At 41.6% G+C, this 23,003-nt stretch overlaps 1 protein-coding gene across 8 annotated transcripts in view; it reads left to right on the forward strand.

Annotated features, from left to right (window-relative positions):
• Positions 1 to 23,003, forward strand: part of NCOA2 (nuclear receptor coactivator 2) — a 283,938-nt gene that overhangs the window by 145,165 nt on the left and 115,770 nt on the right. For 3 of the 8 annotated variants that reach the window (XM_018058427.1, XM_018058429.1, XM_018058428.1), the window contains exon 3: positions 16,374 to 16,544. The exons of the other annotated variants lie outside the window; for them this stretch is intronic. The gene's annotated coding sequence lies outside the window, so the exon portion shown is untranslated. The remainder of the gene's footprint in view (positions 1 to 16,373; positions 16,545 to 23,003) is intronic. 8 annotated transcript variants of the gene reach the window in all.

A 23,003-nucleotide genomic window follows, 5' to 3' on the forward strand; every position in this document is an offset into this window, starting at 1 on the left:
CTCATGCCCGTGGAAATGTAGAATAGATGAATAATTCACTATTTGCCTCAGAATATAGCACCTCCACCAAGAGAGACTTTTTTTTCCTCTTCTGTATTTATATGGCCAAATTTGTGAACCAGTGAAAACTTTCAGTCAGATCTTAGTTGAAGCAGATTGTCAAGAAAAAACAAAAATCCTTATTATCAGTTACCTGCATAGCATTCCTTTATGATCCAGTGAGAAAAGCAAGCCAGGCTCTTCTGGTCCTCGTTGTGTATGTGGCTGTCACTCTCTTTTGACTCTATGTGGGAGAAGTTAGTACGTAGAGGAGGCAGAGAACAGTAGAGTGAGAAGAGCAAGCCTGGCTAATCTACCAGGGTTTGAAGATGACAAGAAGGTGTGTTTAAGGCCATTAGCCATCACCGTCGAAGGATGTAGTTCTTCCATTTTGTCCCTGAAATCTCATTCCCATCTAACCTTTTAAAGAAACAGTATGGTCTAGTCTTGGCCTTTGGTTGCTTTTTGAACTCTTAAGAACAGCTGGGGAAATTTTCTCCTTACAGTGTAAATGGCTCTAAGGTTATGAATTGAAAAGATCTAACCAGAGACTGATAAGTTATCCAAGGTTGGGAATTTGAGGTGGAAGAATTCTAGAGTCCCAACATGAGATGGCCCTCGCGTTTTTTGTTTTGTTTTTAAGCCCCACAGTTTTATAATTTTAAATGGTCGTTTATCCCATCAGAGCCTTCTAGGGAATAATGCCAATCTCAGAGGGCTGGATTAATCAGTGAGTCAAATTCTTGTGGTCTTTAATCTGCTCCCTGAGCCTTTGGCATTTTTAGAATCCTGAGGAATAAAAGTTATAAATCCTGATAGACGGCTTGGTTTCTCATTCATTCTGGTTAGCAGATCACCTAGGAATTTCATTTGTAACCCAGGGGTACTCAGTGACTTCAGAGAATAAATGCACCTCTTAAGGGCGACTCTTTGGAATGGTTTACACGTGAACTAATTGGGAAGAATCAGATTCAGTAGTCAAAGCCTCTAAAGTCCTTGGATGAAGCACAGATGCTGAGCTGGAAATGCAGTGTGCTATTTGTATATTATTTCATTCCATGAAGTGGCAACTTGGCAGAGTCGTATTTAGAAGTGATTGTACTCTCTAGTCCTTCTCCTCAGCTGTCTTTTGTGTGGGTATAATTTCCTGCAGTCGTATCATAGACATTTATGCACTGCTGTTTGCATAAGCCTTTTATTGGAAATAACCCAGCAAAATAGCATTCACTGCTAGCTAGCTTAGCACAGTTGGGCCTTCTCGAAAACGTACTACCCTGCATATCAGAAGAGTGAAATCTCTAGTTAATGTTAGTGGGCTGACAGCCACAGGCAGCATCTTCTCAGAGAGGCCTTCTTGCTATCCCTGGCTCCCCTCTTGAGGAAGAAGGCCCAGGGAGCCAAGTGACAGAATTCTGTGCACACAGGTGCCTCATAAAAACAGCTAGTTCAAGTGGGTGTTATTACTTTTCACTTTATTGACTTATACTAGGTATGCAACTGATGCCTTATTGCATTAAAAATGTATTTAACAAAGAGAGTAACTATTCCATGATACTTTATCAGGTTTTCAAAACCTGATATTTTGCTTTAATATATAATTACAATGCTAATGGGCTAACAAATTAATATCATAAATGACCTAAAGTTTATTCACCCTGCAGCTTGTTAACTGTGACACCTTCAGGGTTTATCTCATTTTTAATCATTTGAATTAATAAAATGTCTTGGTGCATCAGGAAATCTTTGTCAGTTAAATATTTACCCTTTTTTTTTGGTACAGTGAATTCTAGTTTTTGAGGTTTGTATAATGGAAATTTAAAATAGTATTTATAACCCCCACCCCCATGTATCCTTCACCCAGTTTTCGAAGTTATCAACAATTTACTGTGTTTTAAAATTATGGAAACTTTGAAAGTGAAAGTGAAGTCGCTCAGTCATGTCCGACTCTTTGCGACCCTATGGACTGTAGCCCACCAGGCTCCTCTGTCCATGGGATTCTCCAGGCAAGAATACTGGAGTGGGTTGCCATTTCCTTCTCCAAGGGATCTTCCCGACCCAGGGATCGAACCCAGGTCTCCTGCATTGCAGGCAGACGCTTTAACCTCTGAGCCACCACTAAGGGTTTAAAAATTGAAATTAAAATCCCCTATGCTATCATCCACCTAATCCAACTCTTAAATTTTATGTATTCTCTTCTGTTCTTAGTATAAAGTTATAAAAGAAAGGTTGTTTCTCTTTTTGCTGAACATCATATCAAACTAAGGGCTAATAATAGCTGCCATCAATTGATGTCATCCTGTGCCAGGCTCTGGGCTGGTTGAGTTCAGTTGCTCAGTCGTGTCTGACTCTGGGCTAGTTGCTTTCCATATAATTTATAGACTCTTGACAAGAACAACACAGTGTAGGCCCCCCAACTTTCCCCGTTTACAGATAGGAAACCTAAGACTCAGAGAGATGAAGTAACTTGCTCAAGGTTGTGTATCTAGCAATGGAGTCCAACTAAAATGTAGTTCCAAGGCCATACTCTCTCCTCCCTATAAAGTGGCCTATTCAAAAGCATTTTTTCATATTGCTATATAATTGCCTTTTTAAGGAAAAAGAAATGTCAGTACTTAAATTTGACCATTTAATCTGTAGAGGCAGCGCTAGGATAGATGATGGTGAGGATTTAAAGAAATAAAGGCATGATCTCTACCCTTCAGTGTTTATGCTCCAGTGCAGAGAAAGCTAATCCCTAAGAGACACTGACAGGGTACACAAAACAGGGCTTTGTGTGGTGTCATTAGCTGTAAATGTTATACAGCCTCTACAGAGAAGGAAATGAACAAGGAGCACACCCATGTGTAGGGAAGGCTGCTAACACATGTAGAATTTCAGCTAAGATTTAAAAGACTGACAATGTCAAATGTTGGTATGGCTGTGGGACACCCAGATCTCTTATGCGTGGCTCGTGGCAGTGTAAAGCTACCTTAGAAAACACATTGACAGTTTCTTACACTTACCCACGAGCCCCTAATTCCATCATAGGTATTTACCCACCCGAAATGAAAACTCATGTCTATGAAAAGACTTGCACATGTGTATTGGTAGCAACTTGTATATAGTCACACCTTCCCCTCATTGGATTTCTTTTTCTGAGTAACAGATTACCACAAATAACTCCCAATTATTAGCTTACCATCCTATAGGTCTGAAATTGAGCACGGCGTCGATGTGATTCTCTGCTCAGAGCATCACCAGGCTAAAACAAAGGTGTCAGCAAGAGTGAGTTCTCATCTGAAAGCTCTCGGGGGAAAATCCACTTTCAGCTCATTCTTGCTGTTAGCAGAATTCAGGGTCTTGGATCAATGGGACTGAGATCTTGTGTCCTTGCTAGGTGTTAGCTGAATGCCACTCTCTGCACCTAGAGGTCATCCATCTTTCTTGACATTGGATTTCTTCCATCTTAATGTCATCTAAGGTTTATAGAATCTTTCTCGGACTTGAGACTTCTAACTTCTGCGCCTGCTTCATGGAGAAAATGCATTATGATTAGGCCTCCCTGGACTAATCTTCCCTGGACTTCCCTGGTGGCTCAGTAGTAAAGAATCTGCCTGCCACTGCAGAAGACCTGGGTTCGATCCCTGGGTCGGGAATATCCCCTGGAGAAGGAAATGGCAACCCACTCCAATATTCTTGCCTGGGAAATCCCATGGACAGAGGAGCCTGGCAGGCTACAGCCCATGGGATTGAAAAGAGTTGGACAGGATTTAGCGACTGAACACCACCACCTCAATAATCTCCCTACCTTAAAGTCAGCAGTGCCATGTGACATTACCTAATTATTAGCATGAAAATCTACCATATTGACGATGCTTGGGATTATGAAGGATGTGTACCTTAGGATGTGGGGCAGTCTTGCAGAACCATTTTTAGAATTCTGTTTACCGCAAGCTACCCACTTGAAACAGTCCAAATGCCCATCAAAGGAAAGTAGATGAACTGCCATATAGTCACACAGTGGAATTACCCTGAGCACTGAAAAAGAACAAATGATTATTATATGCAAGAACACAAAAGTGAAGTCGCTCAGTCGTGTCCGACTCTTTGCGACCCTGTGGGCTGTAGCCTACCAGGCTCCTCTGTCCATGGGATTCTCCGGGCAAGAGTGCTGGAGTGGGTTGCCATTTTCTTCTCCAGGGGATCTTCCCGACCCAGGGATCGCACCCTGGTCTCCCGCATTGGGGGTAGATGCTTTAACCTCTGAGCCACCAGGGAAGCCCTGCAATAACACAAAACGTGATGCTAAAGAATCATGAAAAGTACTTATTGTCTGATTCCCTTTGTTTGAAGTTCTAGAAAAAGCTAAACCAGTCTGTGGTAGCGGAAGAGTCATGGTTGTTGGGGTAAGGGGGTGGGCTCAGGAGAGCTCTGCTGGGTGATGACCGTGCCATGTATCTAGATGGGAGCGTCAGTTCCATAGGTGCTTTCACTGGTGTGTGTGTGTGTCAGTCGCTCAGGCGTGTCTGACTCTTTGCGACCCCACCCCACCAGCCTCCTTTGTCCATGGGATTCTCCAGGGAGGAATACTGGAGTGGGTTGCCATTTCCTCCTCCAGGGGTTCTTCCCAATCCAGGCTTTCGTAGGTAAGAATGCTTAACTTTATTCTTAACATCTGTTTATTGCACCAAGTGTAAATTTCACCTTATTACTCTATTGAATTCTTGTTTGACTTCTCATCAGACTTTTGGTTTAAGAAATTAATCACAAGTATATAAATACCACCATCAGGAAACCTTAAAGCTAGAAACAGCTTTACAAACCATCCAGCCTAATGCCCTTGTCAACACTTAAGCCCTCATGAAGAAAAAGGGTTAAAATTGATGAACTGGAGTCTGCTACAGCCACCAGCCTGCCCTCAGGAGGGGGCTAGACAGCTTCACCCACTTGTGCTTGCCAGCAGAAGACGTGAGAGGAACAGCTTTGCTAGCTGTGGTATGTCTTGAAGCGTAAGCGCAGAATCTGGACTAAGACATTTTACTTGGAAGTTTTGGCAAGAGACATTTTCTTCCCGTGATGGTTTTGGTCAGTGAATTCTCAGCAGATTTTCCAGCTGCCCATGACTGGCTGAGAAATAATTTGTGAAAACTCCATTGTAGCTGATGAAGGACCACACGGTGGTAAAGAGTGCTTGTGACCTCACGTTAGCTCAAGATAACCAAAGCTTTGATGATGTTGTGAGCAGAAAAAGGACAAATAGGTGGATGGATTTCACAAAATTACCCCCTATAGTTTTTATGCTGTTCCTTTAAAAAAAGAAGTATTCTCTCATATCTGCTATGGTTAGTTTCCTATAATAACATTAATTTCTTATGATGCCCTGGCTGATTATTGATTTTAGATTTTAAGTGCCCAGTGAAAATATTTAGGTGGCTGTTAAAATCATTATAACTTGTAAAAGTTCTTTGTGCTTTGGCTTTTTTGATGAAGTATCACCAGGTGTGAGCGTTTGAGTGTTTTAAATATATTTTCTTGATGTCTCAGTTTCTCTGCTGGAGTCCTCATGGAAGCTATGCTCACTTACCACTGTGTAGTCACCAGAGGCTTGGTGAGATGTTAGGGCTGTGTTCCAGCAGAGTGACCCTGGTCCCTTCCAGTGACTGGAAGAGAGTTAGTCAACACCCACTCCAGCCTGCTCGAGTTATTTATGTGTTGAGTGGTTAATTAAATTAAAACTAAAAAGTTTCAGAATTAGAATTATCAACATTTTGGGGTTCTTAGAAATTAGAGTTTTTTGTATAGATAACTTTTATGTGGCAATAATTCCTTCTGTCTAGTTGTATCTATAACAACTTTTGTTTTTTCCTATATTAAAGAGTATAATTTTGGCTTGGTTTACTTAGGGATAATGCAGTTTGTGTAAAATGATTTGGTGAGGTGAAAACTGTCTTGATCTCCAGGTACTGAAACAGTTCTTTTTTAACATATCTACACACACACACACACACCCCCAAATACTTCTGATTCCACTTCAACAAGGGGTGTAAAGTAGTTAAATTTCACAGAAACAGAAAGTAGATGGTGTGTGCCAGAGCCTGGAGGGAAGGGGAAATGGGAGTTGTTGTTTAATGGGTGCAGTTTCAGTTTTGCAAGATGAAAAAGGTCGGGAGCACTATTGCACAACCATGTGCATAGGCTTAGCTTTACCAAGCTGTGCATTCAAAAGTGGTAGCTTTTAATGTTGTGTGTATTTTAGCACAGTGAAAAGTTAAAAAAGGAAAATACCTGCTGTGTTTTCCGGTTTTGAGATGAGAAAACCAAGGCAAGAAATAAAGCCCAAATATGTCAAATGGAGCTTCCTCCATTGCTTTAGTGGGACTGTCTTATTTCAGCAGCAGCACCCTCCCAGTGGCGTGACTTTCTTCTGGGGCCACTCCTTGGCTCATCTTCCTCTCTGCTTTCCACTTCTCAGCATATTCTTACACTTAAACTCCTTTCCCAAATTGCTTGTCTGATAGATTTAAGAGATTTTTTTTTTTTATTTTTAATGAAAACAAAGAGAGCAGATAATGTCATCTGCCACTGTCTCTTTGCCTAGCACTTCAATCTGTTACCAAGGACACTAAAAAAAAAAAGTGTGGAGCAACTACCGTGTGTCAGGCACTGATGTAGTGCTTCCACACGTGTGTTTCAAAAGTTGATCGTTTATCAGAAATCAAACAATTGGCCAGATTCAGAAGACCTTTTGATTTTATTTTTTTTAATGTTTTAAAGATTGTTTTGGCCATGGTGATATTTTTCTCCGTGCAATAACCTGAAGGTTACGTAGGGGGCATTTCCAATAACGATACATTTTGATGTTGAAAACGTGCACTTACATGTGTTTTGCTAATACATGAAACTAGTTAAATGCCAGTGTTTGGGCAGGTATCATGTCTCCCCCAGTGTTCTTGAGGCCAGATGTGTTAACTTTATATTACTGGGTCAGAAGTTCTAGAGAACAGGAGCAGACAGGTCTCCTCTGTCCCACTTCATACACTGGAGCGTTCATGGCCAGCGTGCTGCTCCCTGCTGCGCCAAAGACCATGCATCAGAGTGTTTGCATCAAGCAGTTATTTTTAGCAGCAGACCTAGAAATTTTTAGTATTTTCATGTTACGGTAGATATTTTAAATGTATTATGATCATTCCGAGAAGAATAAATAATTTAGGACACGTGTATGTGAGTGCATGTGTGCATTTTGCACGTGTGTGTGAGAGAGACACATCCCCTTAATAACAGGAGAGGGTAGAGGCTTATTCAGTCTATTATCATAAAGCTCTGCTAATGTAGCTTCAGAGTCATGTGACCACAGAAAAGGCTATTATCTCAATGAAAAGGAAACTGGTTTTTCGAGCAAGCAATAGAATAGAAGCAGGAAGAATTTTCGAGTGTTCCACCATGCTGGATTGTCAAAGGGGGATCTGTCTGATCAGCAGCTAAAAAAGGATTTGTGAGGCTAGTTTGTCAGCTATCGTTAGAAGCAAGTGATGGAGAAGGTAAGCGGCAGGGTGCTCAGCATGTGCTCAGGTTTACATCAAGGCATAATGTTGGTTTGGGTTAACAGAAAAGATTTGTCTCTGGGGCAATAAATTAATTGCTAATTGTGAGGTTGTTTTACTTTTTTTTCGTTTGGAAGAGTGATGCATGGTATTTTTATTTACCTCACTGGTGAAGATCAGGACAAGCTGCCGAGCTCTGGTTTGAACGACCGAGGCTGTGGACAATTACAAGGTGTGTTTCACAAGTGCTCTGACTGAACATTTGGCAGTGTTCTTGGAATTCTGTGTGCCTGTGAATTGGATGTGTGTGTTGTCGAGGGAGAACTGAGCATGACAACCAGGCAGTGACAGCCTTCTCAGGATCAAATAGATACAAACGCGATGCAGATTGACTCTTTTGTGGTTTCTTTTGTGTTTATTTAGCAATTAAAGGTTTCTTGCAGTTTCTTTACAGTGGCCAGATACAGTCTCTTGCTTGTTTCAGGAAATGAACTGGTAAGCATTGTTTAAATTTCCAAAGAAGAATCAAAGGTAAATTTTACTCATTAAGGAATAGATATAAGCTTGCTGTTGTATCTCAGTTCATTTTTTTCCCCAATATCCTTTTGTAATTTTATCCTAAAAAAAGAGCTTTGCAGTGAATTTGAAAACATCTAAATTTTGGTTAGGTAATAATTTGGAGGGGGAGGGTTGAGGCCTCGAATAATGATTTATTTTGTATACAATACCTAACTTTCTCTGATTTATTACATCCTTCTGCTACTATATGCAGAAAGCTGAAAGCATTCAGTTAATCTTTGGACCAAGCTTGCCCACTTTTGCTCATGCTAATGCTATTAATTCTCTTAGCAGTCTGTACCCTTTCTCTTAACCTTGGAAGTGTAGTACTTAAAAATCTGAAATTGGTGAAAGATAATCATAAGCTTTATCTGAAAAGGGTTAACTCTTACAGTATGAATTCCCTAATATGTTTTCTATTTAATTTCTAGACCAGATATACACATCTTTGGGTGTGGGTATGTTTCAGACCACATATATTATTACATTGTATACTTCTCCCTTTTGAAATTGACGTTGATGGAAATAAGAACTCTAGTTGGCCATTATGTACTGCATGGACGGTTTACAAAGGATTCATCCTTCTATTATCTTCAAGAAATGATGGAGAGGGCAGCTCAAACATAAATTTTAATGATATTAAGTATAGAAGATTCTCTTCCTTATAATATCTACAAACTATATTTCAGCACAGTGTAGTTTAATAGACTATTAATCTTACTAATTTGGGATTTTCTTTTAAAAGATATTGGCACCTTAGTTTAGTCTGCCTACATAAAAAGACAACTTGGTTAAAATAAACAATTAATTACCTATGGTTTTAATCATTCTGGGATTTGTTTATTTTTTAATTGTAGGACTCTCCGAACATTCTTATAAGTAGGATATAAGACAATTACATAATGGTTTTAGCCCCAGAGTCTCTAGTATCATATATTTAAAATTTTTGAATAATGAACTTTTAGCCAGATGATTTGGGCTTTCTTTGTTTTTGCTTTTAATTTTATTTTGCTGCCTTATCTAAAGTCTTTGAAGTGAGCCAAGGATTTTGGAATAGTTCAAGGTGTTTTTATTGAGCACTTATTATTATTACAAGGCATTCTGTGAAACACTATGGGAAACAAAGGCAAATTAAATACTTAAAGCTTCATTTAAATGGGGTTTGATCTGTACTGAAAAGATAACTCACAGCTGTCACTGTGTAATTATCTTACACCTTACAGGAATTATAAATCATTAAGAGGAGTTTTTGTAAAACTTGTTTGGCCAATCAGAGAGTAAAAGTCAGTGACTTTTCCCAGAGCAGCTTTAAATGATAGTTTTAACTGGCCTCCATCTGTGGCCTCCATTTATATTTCCTTTGTATCATCACCCCAAAAGAGTCATTTTATTTACGTTCTCTTGAAACTAGAATAGTTTTGGTTTCAGATCGTGTTGTTTTTCTCCTGGGGCATCAAGTGTCAGTTGTTTACAGTTTTAAGGTACATTCATGAAAGGACTAATCTACTGTGTTATCTAAAAATATCTTAACTTTTGGAGGTTGGGGAGTGAAGAAGAGACCCCGTCTTCCTCTGAGAGTTAAAAGACACATGTTTTGACGTCAGGGTAGTGTCTAAACAAGCCAGATGACTCGCTTGCAGATCCTGCTGCACCTCAGAATTTCAACCACAATAATTAACCACAAATATCATAATCAGGTCCGATCTTGTCAGGCTAAGGGGGTTTGCTTCTTGGAGAGATTTTTAATTTGTAGGAAAGATAGGGGAAGAAAGGACGGAATTAAAGGTGATCTTAGTACTCAGTGTTGTAAAACTCAGTGAAACATGTTCTTAGGAGTATTTTTGTTTTTTGAGAAAGTAAAAGTTTGGGACCATTTAGGCAGGATTAAGGCACTAGGCTATATTTGAGATGCAGTTTAATTCTTTGGGAGCCAAAGGGATATGAAATTCATGAAGTGAAAAAACTTTGTTAGCAAATTTTCCAGGGTCCCTCTTAAAGCTTCATTTAAATGGGGTTCGGTCTGCACTGAAAAGAAACATGCTCATGAAAAATAACTCACAGCTGATTCAGAAATCTGGTTTAGAGGAAGGTGAGAGGTGGGGGAGAGTGTTATTAGAGGGTAGCAGAGATTGGCATAAGAAGTGGACTTCGAATTAGCATCAGTCTCATGGGGTGGGGGGAAGCTCTGAAGCTGTAGGATCTGAAAGACGTGTGGTACATATTTTCTTCCTTAGCTGCTGCTTTTTCTTGGCAAACGGAGACCTTGCTGTTTTCAAGGTCTGTTACTCACGGCGTTGCTGTGATGGAGCATTCAGGTATAAAAACTGCAGAGAGTCCAGATTGAGATTCTTGTGCTCAGACATTGGGAACACCCCTGCAATATAAGCCAGTGACCTAAGACTTGTTGTCAGTTGCTTCACACCCAGGCAGATTCCCTAGAGAGTTCATGTCTACATAGTGTTCCAGACAGGGATCCCTTATGCTTCTTCAGGCTTTAGTAGTGAACAAGCCTGCTGGTTCCTGTGTCACTCTTTCTCCTCAGTGTTTGTGGTGGGAAGTTTTACCTCACAGAATTTTTGAAACTGGATTTTTGCTAAAGAGTGGGAAAGTTAAATAAGGATATAGTGTTGTCATTTCTATTTTGTCTTCATTTCTGAAGTGCAAAAATGGCCAATTTCATTCTTGTACTTAAATCCTCCTGTTGATTCAACAACTGTTTCTTATAAAATTTTGCCAGGGGATTCACTGTTACAGGAGAAGAGTAGCTGACTGTCCCTCAGGTGGGGAGAGGACTCAGGGGACGCTTAGCAGAGAAAGCAAAGGTGACCTGATTCTTAAAGAGAGGGGAAGATTGATCACCAGGCACTGGGAGGTATGTAGGGTACCCTGCGCCTTCACTGCCCAGCGTTAAGAGCCACTAGCCACAAGCAGCTTTTGACCATTTGAAATGTGGCTTGTTTTAATTGAGTGCAAAATACACTCACACTTTGAAGGCAGAGGAACACCCCCCCACCCCCCCACAAAAAAAATGTTTGGCTTCCCTGATCGAGTGGCTAAGACTCCATGCTCCCGTTGCAGGGGGCCTTGGTTTGGGAACTAGATCCCGCATGCTACAGCTGAGAGTTCACATGCTGCATCTAAGACCCAGCAGCCAAGTAAATAAATAATAATTTAAAAAAACATAAAATAGCTCCTTAATAATTTTTAAAATACTAATTCCATGTTGAAAAGATTACATGTTTAGGATATTGATTACATATTGAATATAATGTGTTAAAATACATTAATAAATTTTATTTCACCTGTTCCTTTGACTTTCACAGTGGCTACTAGGTGGTCAGCAGCTCCCAGTACTTTCTGTTATTGGCGCTGCTCTGAACCAGGAAGACAGCAGTGTGCAAGGCATTGGGTAGCAGTCTTCCTCATAGCTGAGACATCTGTGCCAGACCTTCGAGCTATACACCAAGAAGCAGAGAGCTGAGACCTTTCCCAAGCCCATAGTTTTCTTATCAATAACCAGATCAGAAGTGATATGAAATCCACATCCCTTGATAGGACATTAAAGGCCCTTTCATGACCTACCTGGCCCTACCATTCTAGCTGCCTGCCCCAAAGTTCTCACCTGCTCCCGTGTGCTATCTTTAATACTTTAATATATTTGATCCTTGTTTTTTGCAGACATTAACGTTCTATGAAGTCAGGGCAGACACTGAATTAACAAATACCAAGCCATTGCTGCTAGGAGAAATACCCAATTATGTTCCTGCAGGCCTCTGATCACAACATTTAGCTCTTTGATCAGTATATAGTCTTATTTTGAGTAGATTTCTTTTTAGAGACACTTTACTTAATATATGTATTATTGATTGATGAACCTTGAACTGGGCTCCCCTGGTGACTCAGACAGTGAAGAGTCTGCCTGCAATGCAGGATACCCAAGTTCAATCCCTGGGTCAGGAAGATCCCCTGGAGAAGGAAATGGCAACCCACTCCAATATTCTTGCCTGGAGAATCTCATGGGCAGAGGTACCTGACGGGCTACAGTCCATGAGGTGGCAAAGAGTCAGACACAACTGAGAAACAAACACTTTGATTTTTTTTTTTTTCCCACTAACCTTGAACTGTTGGCCACTCATGCCTGAGTGGAGCTTGTGTATCAGACTGCATACTTTTATCCTTGATATCATTTAATTTTCATACAAACTGATGAAGTGAGTATTATTTTGGAATTTCACAGACATTGAAACTGAAGCTCAGAAAGGTTAAGTACCTTTCCCAAGGTTGCAGAGCCAGTAAATGTTGAAAGCAAGAGCCAAGCCAGGTTTTCTCTGACTTCGGAGCCCAGTGAGGGGATGTAGTTCTGGCGTTGTCCATAGGGTGTCTGCCTTCGTTGAGAAGAGATAGAGTTACAGCTTGTGAGCCACAAATTCGCCCCCATTGAAAACTTCCATGTCTGCTTGATAGCCTAACAGTTGGAATCTGGCCTAGGAGAGCACGTGCTGTGATTTCCTGGGAGAGGAGGTGGAGAACCATTGTGTGTGTGTTGACTGTGGTGACCAAGGTGTGCCCTGTCTGCCTCAGCTACGTCTGCTTCACCAGCTCATCAGCCTCGTCACGGTCAATGCCCATCTTTCCTCTGCTTCCTCGCTGACTCATCCACTGCTCCTTGTCCCATTTTCATCCTCTGGCTTCTTCCTCTGTGTCCTTTCAACTTCTCCCTCTGCCCACATCCCACAGACTCTGAGACTCTGTTGTCCTCAGCCCATCACCACTATCCATGTCAGCACAGGACTTTGCTCACCAGTCGCTCTGGTAGTCTGCAGGGCAGCCTGAGTGTAAACCAGGTGCCTAGGTAAGTGCCAGGGGAGCCATGTCTCCTGGCATCGCTGTGGGGTCATCAGTGTGAGCAGCGGATGACAGCTTCCTAGTGCCACCCACAGAGGGTCCTTAGGAAGGGCTGTTGGCCTGGATGACTGGATTCAGAACAGGGTACACTGGAGTCTGCTACCGTGTGACTTGACCGAGAAGATCTGTGGGACTTCGTGTGTTTTTATGTTCTTCACATTAAAATTAGAAGGCTAGTTTAATTCCCCTGACTTTTCTACTCGGTGGTGTGTGAATTTAAGCTTTCATTTAGATAATAAGTCCAAGATACATGTTGAGCAGAGATAACCACTGTTGAGTTATATACAGCTACCTCTGTCGGGACTGACGTAGAATTTCTATAATGGCTCGTTCCCGAGGCCGCTTCTGGCCTCCCTCGTCTGATCTCCTGTCACCTCCAGATTATTTCAACTGCCAGGGAACCTCACGACAGTTGAAATTAGACTCTGGAGCATAATTTTCTAAGGTACTTACTTATACGTGTTACTAGGGCACCTAGGATTAAGAAGGGGGAAAGACAAAGGAACAGATATAAGTGGGAAGTTGTTTCTTGTACAAGGGTTACTATGAGCCAGATGTTCCAAAGGAATAGAAGAACAGATGTTTCACTGGTATGGAGATGAGTGGGGGCACAATTGAGCTTCTGGGTGCCTGACACTGTCCTCAACGTCTAAGCCACCCGAGTTAAGTATAATTTTGTGCTTCAGATAAGTAATGCACTGTATTCCCTGTTGGTCACAGTCGGAACCTGGAGGTTGTGGGACCAGGCTGTGGACTGGAAATGATGCACAGATAAACAAACAGTGACGTGAAAACTCAAAAGGAAATTCAGGGAAGGGAAAGCACATGCTTCCTTGGTAATGCTTCGAGGAGAGAATGAAAAATCTGCTATGTTCGTATCAGAGCATTGTAAGGTCATGGCTTTTGGTTCCTGTGTTCACACTGAAAGGTCAGCAGTTACGTACATGTGGGAATGTCGATCTCACCTGGCAATGCTGGTGTCAACTGTCTGCCCCTCCCCTCCCAAAGATCCCCAGCAATGGACGTCACACTCCAAGGAACTTCAAGGATGATATGTTCATTTTTTTCTAATGTTTTAACCAGACTGTTTTCTTGTGCCATCATCGAATAGGATTTATTAATCAAAACTTGGTTTGATGCCTAGTGGCATAACTTACAAACTCTGAGAATTTGGACAGGTAACTGAACAACTTTGAATCTGTTTTTTTCCTCTGTAAAGCAGGGAACAGTACCAGAATTAAATAAAATAATGTAGTATCCACCACTTAAGTACCAAATCTAAGATCTCCTTTCTCTGTGAATAGCCCTTCAATACACTTAGTGTGTTTTCCTACCTTTGTATGCTTCATCTCCCCAAGTAGTTTATGCACGTGTTCAGTTCACTTCAGTCGCTCAGTTATGTCCGACTCTTTGTGACCCCGTGAACCGCAACATGCCAGGCCTCCCTGTCCATCACCAACTCCCAGAGTTCACCCAAACCCATGTCCATTGTGTCAGTGATGCCATCCAACCATCTTATCCTCCGTCGTCCCCTTCTCCTCCTGTCTTCAATCTGTCCCAGCATTAGGGTCTTTTCAAAGAGTCAGCTGTTCGCATCAGGTGGCCAAAGTATTGGAGTTTCAGCTTCAACATCAGTCATTCCAATGAACACCCAGGACTGATCTCCTTTAGGATGGACTGGCTGGATCTCCTTGCAGTCCAAGGGACTCTCAAGAGTCTTCTCCAACGCCACAGTTCAGAAGCATCAATTCTTTGTTGCTCAGCTTTCTTTATAGTCCAACTTTCACATCCATATGTGACCACTGGAAAAACCATAGCCTTGACTAGACAGACTTTTGTTGACAAAGTGATGTCTCTGCTTTTTAATATGCTGTCTAGGTTGATCATAACTTTCCTTCCAAGGAGTAGGCGTCTTTTAATTTCATGGCTACAATCACCATCTGCAGTGATTTTGGAGCTCAGAAAAATAAAGTCAGCCACTGTTTCCACTGTTTCCCCATCCATCTGCCATGAAGTGATGGGACTGGATGCCATACACTTGTATCCATGTGTACACACACAAATAAACAGACACACACACACACCCATGCATATCCCTGCTTATTTAAATAAGTCCTTGGTTAGTGTCTGTTCATTGACTAAATTCTCCAGCATCTATTATCTCTATGTTCTGGAGCAACACAGCACTGCAGTTTTCTGTCCAAATTGATGGTTTCTGATTTTGCTTTTGTTCTTGCAATTTAAATGTAAATTTGTTATTTTTAGCTTCCAGTCATTTGGTTGATTCATATTAAACTGGTAATCAGCTGAAATCCCCTGACTGTTATCACCTAAGTGACCATCATCTTAGTTTCCCCTATTTAGAACATCACACAGTTGTTTTTTGTTTGTTCAGTCTCATTGTAAGTGTCTACCTTTGTCTTTGTGGGTAGTCACCATGCTGGTTATGAAGACTGTGGTAAAATGCTAAAGTTTTCTTAATTTTGAAAAGCTACAAGACTGTCTGTTAAGATTATAGCTTAAAAAATTAACAGAAAAACCCTGGCAGGAAATACCTACTTGAGAAGGTGACTCATACTCAGATAAAAAGACCTGTGTCTCTGCTAGGTGACGGGAGGAGACAGGTGGCAGAGGCAGAGGGCAGGCTCTGGAGTTCCTTCTACCACCTGTTGGCGGTGTTTGACTTTGGACACGTTTGATTTTTCTGTACTTCAGGGCATCATAATAATAATGACTTCATGGGGCTTTTATGAAGATCAAATAAAATAATACAAATATAGCATAGTAAATGATGTTCCCTATTTTGATGAAATAGCTTCAAACTCTGTAGCAGTGTGTAAAGTAATTTATTCTGTGAACATTAATTTGTGTGTCAGGCATATGAGTCTGTTATAAGAAGATGAAACCTACTTAGTTTCTACCTCTCAGAAGCTTAAAAATTGCTAAGGCAAAAGACATAAATAATTAAGATATATGTGGTTAATGGTAGAGTTTTATATATAGTCTATGAGACGATAGGCCTGGCGAACTACACTCCATTGCAAAAGAGTTGGACATGACTTAACAACTAAACAGCATTAGAAGATAGAAGGGAATTTAATCTTAGGGAGAGGGTCATCTGAGCTAGGTATGAGGTAGAAGCTTTGAGAGGTGAAGGCTAGAAAGAAAGATTTGGGAATCCTTGGGAATAGGTGATACCATAAAGGAAAGTGTGAAGCAGCAAGTTTTTAACCCTGTTTGAACATTTACATTGATTGGAGAGCTTTTAAACAAAATATTAGTGTTGTCCTGGTTGTGTATGTGTGTGTTTTTGTGTATATACAAACATAGTTTTCTTTTTTTTAATTACAGGAAAATAGACATAACTAAAGTTTACCATTTTAAATACAGTTAAGTGGCACTGACCAGCCCTTCACATTCCTGTGCACCTGTCACTACTGTGCAGGACTTTTTCATCATCCTAAACAGAAACTTTCATCCTGTTCAACAATAAGTACTCACCCTTCCTCCCACATGGTCCAGGTAACCACAGTTCTACTTTCTGTTTCTATAAAATTAGCTCTTCTGGGTTCCTTATACAAGTAGAATCATAATATGTGGTCTTTTGTATCTGACTTCTTTAACTCAGCATCATGTTTTCACAGTTCACACATTGTTGTAGCATGTATCAGTATTTCCTCCCTTTTTAAGGCTGAATAGTACTCTGTTGTACGTATACAGTATTTCCTCCCTTTTTAAGGCTGAATAGTACTCTGTTGTACGTATACATGCATTTGGTTCATTCGTGTGTGAACGAATGCTTCCACTCCTTGGCTATTGTGAATAAGGCTAGTAAAGTAATGCTCAAAATTCTGCAAGCCAGGCTTCAACAGCGTGAACCATGAACTTCCAGATGTTCAAGGTAGAGCTAGAAAAGGCAGAGGAACCAGAGATCAAATTGCCAACATCTACTAGATCATCAAGAAAGCAAGAGAGTTCCAGAAAAACATATACTTCTCCTTTATTGACTATGCCAAAGCCTTTGACTGTGTGGATCACAACAAACTGTGGAAAATTCTGAAAGAGGTGGGAATACCAGACCACCTGACCTGCCTGTTGAGAAATCTGTATGCAGGTCAGGAAGCAACAGTTAGAACTGGATATGGAACAACAGACTGGTTCCAAATAGAGAAAGGAGTACGTCAAGGCTGTATATTGTCACCCTGCTTATTTAACTTATATGCAGAATACATCATGAGAAATGCTGGGCTGGAAGAAGCACAAGCTGGAATCAAGATTGGCGGGAAATATGTGAATAACATCAGATAACTCAGATGACACCACCCTTATGGCAGAAAGTGAAGAAGAACTAAAGAGCCTCTTGATGAAAGTGAAAGAGGAGAGTGAAAAAGTTGCCTTAAAACTCAATATTCGGAAAACTAAGATCATGGCATCTGGTCCCATCACTTCATGGCAAATAGATGGGGAAACAATGGAAACAGTGGCTGACTTTATTTTGGGGGGCTCCAAAATCACTGCAGGTGGTGATTGCAGCCATGAAATTAAAAGATGCTTGCTCCTTGGAAGAAAAGTTATGACCAACCTAGACAGCATATTCAAAATCAGAAACATTACTTTGCCAACAAAGGTCTGTCTAGTCAAAGCTGTGGTTTTTCCAGTGGTCATCTTGCCTGGAGAATCCCAGGGACGGGGGAGCCTGGTGGGCTACCATCTATGGGGTCGCACAGAGTCGGGCACGACTGAAGCGACTTAGCAGCAGCAGCAGCAGCAGCATGTATGGATGTGAGAGTTGGACTCTAAAGAACTGAGCACCAAAGAATTGATGCTTTTGAACTGTGGTGTTGGAGGAGACTCCTGAGAGTCCCTTGGACTGCAAGGAGATCCAACCAGTCCATCCTAAAGGAAATCAGTCCTGAATATTCATTGGAAGGACTGATGCTGAAGCTGAAGCTCCAATACTTTGGCCACCTGATATGAAGAACTGACTCATTTGAAAAGACCCTGATGCTGGGAAAGATTGAAAGCGGGAGGAGAAGAGAATGACAGAGGGTGAGATGGCTGGATGGCATCACCAACTCAATGGACATGAGTTTGTGTAGACTACAGGAGTTAGTGATGGACAGGGAGGCCTGGTGTGCTGTAGTCCATGGGGTCGCAGAGTCGGACACGACTGAGTGACTGAACTGATACCTGTTTAAGTCCCTGCTTTTTGTTTTTTCTATTACATGCCTAGACATGGAGTTGCTGGGTTGTGTGGTCATGTGATATTTTTTAAAAGCTCCCCAGGTGATCTTCAAATATGCATGAAGTTTGAGAACATCTGATACAAAGTGAAGATGAGTAATCTGGAAGGTTCATAAATGATCTTATAGTGGGTTAGTAACTTCTTAGGAAAATGGTATGCCTCATTTTGTTATCTATGTAGTTTTATTTTTTGACTTTGGTCAGATTCTCAAAGCTGTTTGTAACTCCAGAGTGGTGCTGAGAGTCACTGCAGAGTCTAATTTACTATGGACAAAGATCTGAGTATACATTCTCCAGAGAAGATAATGCAGTGGCCAAAAACCACTTGAAAAGATGTTCAACGTAGATACTAGGGAAATGCAGGTCAAACCAACAGTGAGATACCATTTCATACTCAGTAAGATGACTATAATTTTTTAAAAAGTTAAAATAAGTGTTGATTAAGGTAATGGAGAAATTGGAACCCTCAGACATTGCTGCTTTGGAAAGCAGTCTGGCAGTTCATCAAAAAATTAAATGTAAAAGTACTGTATACTCACCCATTCCATTCCTAGGTATATATATCCAGAAGAACTGAAACATCTGTGTACACTGGTATACAGATGTCCACAGCAGCATTATTCCTGATAAGCCAAAAAAACAGTAATGGCCTAAATGTCCTAAGTGATGAGTAGATAAATAAAATGTGGTATAACCTTTATACATTGGAATATTTGGCCATAAAGAGGAAGTACTCATACATACTACCGTATTGCTAAACCTTAAAAGCACGATGCTGATTGAAAGAAGTGACGAGTAAAAGACCATGTATTTTATGTTTCCATTTATATTACATGTCCCTATTAGACATAAAGTCAGAGGCTGCTGCTAGTTGCCAGGGTGGGAGAGAGGAGGGAATGAGGAATAACTGCATAAGGAGCATGGAGTTTCCTCTTGGGTTGATGAAATGTTGTAGAGTTAGATGGGGTGATGGTTGCACAGTCCTGTGATTAGCTTAAAACCACTGAAATGTATGTGTTAAAAGAGTGAATTTTCTGGCTCCTGAATTATCAGTCAGTCAATTCAGTCGCTTAGTCATGTCCGACTCTTTGTGACCCCGAGAACTATAGCATGCCAGGCTTCCCTGTCCATCACCAACTCCCGAAGCTTGCTCAAACTCATGTGCATCAAATTAGTGATGCCATCCAACCATCTCATCCTTGGTCGTCCCCTTCTCCTCCTGCTTTCAATCTTTCCCAACATCAAGGTCTTTTCAAATGAGTCAGTTCTTCACATCAGGTGGCCAAAGTATTGGAGCTTCAGCTTCAGCATCAGTCCTTCCAATGAATATTCAGGACTGATTTCCTTTAGGAATGACTAGTTTGACCTCCTTGCTGTCCAGGGGACTCTCAAGAGTCTTCTCCAACACTACAGTTCAAAAGCATCAATTCTTTGGTGCTCAGCTTTCTTTATAGTCCAGCTCTCACATCCATATGTGACTACTGGAAAAACCATAGCTTTGACCAGACGGATCTTTGTCAGCAAAGTAATGTCTCTGTTTTTTAATTTACTGTCTAGGTTTATTATAGCTTTTCTTCCAAGGAGCAAGCATCTTTTAATTGCATGGCTGCAGTCACCATCTGCAGTGATTTTGCAGCCCAAAAAACAAAGTCTGTCACTGTTTCCATTGTTTCCCCATCTATTTGCCATGAAGTGATGGGACTGGATGCCATGATCTTAGTTTTTTGAATGTTGAGTTTTAAGCCAGCTTTTTCACTCTCCTCTTTCACTTTCCTCAAGAGGCTCTTTAGTTCCTTTTTGCTGTCTGCCACAAGGTTGTGTCATCTGGGTGTGTGAGGTTATTGATATTTCTCTGGGCAGCCTTGAGTCCAGCTTGTGATTCATCCAGCCTGGCATTTCTCATGATGTACTCTGCATATAAGTTAAATAAGCTGGGTCACAATATACAGCCTTGACATAGTCCTTTCCCAATTTTGAACCAGTCCATTGTTCCATTTCCATTGCTAACTGTTGCTTCTTGACCTGCATACAGATTTCTCAGGAGGCAGCTAAGGCGGTCAGGTATTCCCATCTCTTGAATTTTCCAGTTTGTTGTGATTCACACAGTCAAAGGCTTTGGTGTAGTGAATGAAGCAGAAGTAGATGTTTTTCTGGAATTCCCTTGCTTTTTCGATGATCCAGTGGATGTTGGCAATTTGATCTCTGGTTCCTCTGTCTTTTCTCAGTCCAGCTTGAACATCCAGAAATTCTCGGTTCACGTGCTGTTGAAGCCTAGCTTGGAGAATTTTGAGCATTACTTTGCTAGCGTGTGAGATGAGTGCAGTTGTGCAGTAGTTTGAACATTCACTCTTTGGCATTGCCTTTCTTTGGGATTGGAATGAAAACTGACCTTTTCCAGTCCTGTGGCCACTGCTGAGTTTCCCAGATTTGCTGGCATACTGAGTGCAGCACTTTCACAGCTTCATATTTTAGGATTTGAAATAGCTCATCTGGAATTCCATTACCTCCACTCACTTTGTTCGCAGTGATGATTCCTAAGGGCCACTTGACTTTGCCCTCCAGGATGTCTGGCTCTAGGTGAGTGATCACACCATTGTGGTTAACTGGGTCATTAAGATCTTTTTTATATAGTAGTTCTGTGTATTCTTGCCACCTCTTCTTAATATCTTCTGCTTCTGTTAGGTCCATACTGTTTCTGATTATACCTCACTGTTAAAAATAATTTTTTAAAAGTAGCTAACTGAGGAGAGGGAGACCTGGATAACTGGATATCTCCAAAGCGGAGGATCCCATAAAGGAGGTGGAATAGGAATTATGCAGTTTAAGGGGAGGACCTACGTAGAGGACGATGTCACGGAAGGCTCGGGAGAAAGAGATTTGTGAAGGGATCACTGAGTGGACATGATCACAGTGACAAACACAGCAGAAAGGCCAAGTCACACAACACAGGTGCCACTCTTTCTCTAGACTCGACCTTCAAATATCATGAAGAACAAGGAGGGTGTTTTCAGTGGAGGTGGGGCGGGGGGTGGGGGTGGTAATTGTTTTGGATCATGAAGTGAGTGGAAGTGAATAGGAATAAACCTCAGGCCTGTATTCCCTTACTTGAATCTCAAAATTAAACAAACTCTGAAACAGGAAAGGTTTTTAGAACTCCTTTGGTGGTAAAACCTGACCTGAATGGATATGGAATGACTTATAATCTTCATTTGTCCCACTTAGTGTGAATATTCATACGTTTCACTGCAGAAATAATACTGAATTTGATTACCGAACGTGCACACAGGGCCCTGTGGGGATGTTATGAAATACGGCGTATGCCGTGTTTTCTCTTTCTAAAATTAAAATGTATCTATCTATCTGAATTCTGAATTCTTCGGGGGTAAGGGAGCACAGGCCTGTAGGCTTGGGACAGGGCCCTGTGTGAAGGAAAGTTGTGAGATTGTATGGTTGCTGAAGAAGAATTGCGACTTAAGGAGGGGAATGGACCTGAGTGCAGTTAGAGGTGAACACAGGCAAAAAAAAAAAAGGGTAGACATTGGCTGAAGAGAACTTTAGTAGCAAAGATTCAGAGAAGATGGGGAGGGAAATTGGAAATGGGATTGTTTACAAGGTGATGGGGTCACACAGCCTCCAAGAAGCCAGGAACGACCAGGAGAGACATTGAAGAGAGCGATGGATTTCTATGTGAGTAAAAGGAAGGGAGGAATTCCCTGATGGCTCAAGGGTAAAGTGAGCCTGCAGTGTACAAGACACGGGTTCGATCCCTGAGTCGGGAAGATCCCCTGGAGGAGGAAACGGCTACTCACTCCAGTATTCTTACCTGGAAAATCCCATGGACAGAGGAGCCTGGCAGACTAAAGTCTGTGGGGGTTGCAAAGAGTCTGATACAACCTAGCATCTGGAACAGCAACAAAAGGAAATTGATATTCAGATTGATATAATAATAATAATAATAATCAGATGAATCAGCCATGAGCCAAAGTGATAAAAGCTGGAAATACCTGTTGAAAAGCTGTTTACCTGTTGGGTTAAGAGAAGGAGCTGACTCGAGAACAAAGGAAAGGATCGCTGGGCAGGACTCTGGGTGTAAGGCAAGTTTAGAGACCTTGAGTGGTCTGAGGGGCCTCTCCAACCTTGTGTGTGTGTGAGTCACTCAGTTGTGTCTGAGTCTTTTGTGACCCCATGGGTGGTAGCTCACCAGACTCCTCTGTCCGTGGAATTCTCCAGGCAAGAATACTGGAGTGAGTTGCCATTCTCTTCTCCAGGGGATCTTCCCAACCCAGGGATCAAACCCAGGTCTCCTGTACTGTGGGCAGACTGTTTATCGTCTGAGCCACCAGGGAATTCCTCGCCACCTTTAGCTCTATGATATTCCCACTTACGAGGGTGGGAGTAAGGGAGGAAATTTGAAGTTATGTTTTGCAAAAGTAACTCTGTGAGAAGAGACATGAATAGGAGCCTGATGGTGGGGAATCCAGGGAGTTGTGGAGGGAAATGCGATGAGCAGAGAGGCAAGGGCCTCGATTCAGGAGGACTGCTGTGGAGGAGGAAGACAGAAAACAAGATCCATGAAGACTACTATGGAGGAGGAAGGCAGAAAGCAATTCTGCACGCTCAAAAGCTGTGGACCAGAAGTGGCTTTCCAGGTGTACCAGTGCTGGTTGAGAACGAGGTTCTGGGTGTGGTCACAGGAGGCAGTGGCCGCTGCTGGAGTTGAGGCAGGAGGGTCTTTGA

The sequence above is a fragment of the Capra hircus genome, chromosome 14, assembly GCF_001704415.2.
Source record: "Capra hircus breed San Clemente chromosome 14, ASM170441v1, whole genome shotgun sequence".
NCBI classification, from domain to species: domain Eukaryota; kingdom Metazoa; phylum Chordata; class Mammalia; order Artiodactyla; family Bovidae; genus Capra; species Capra hircus.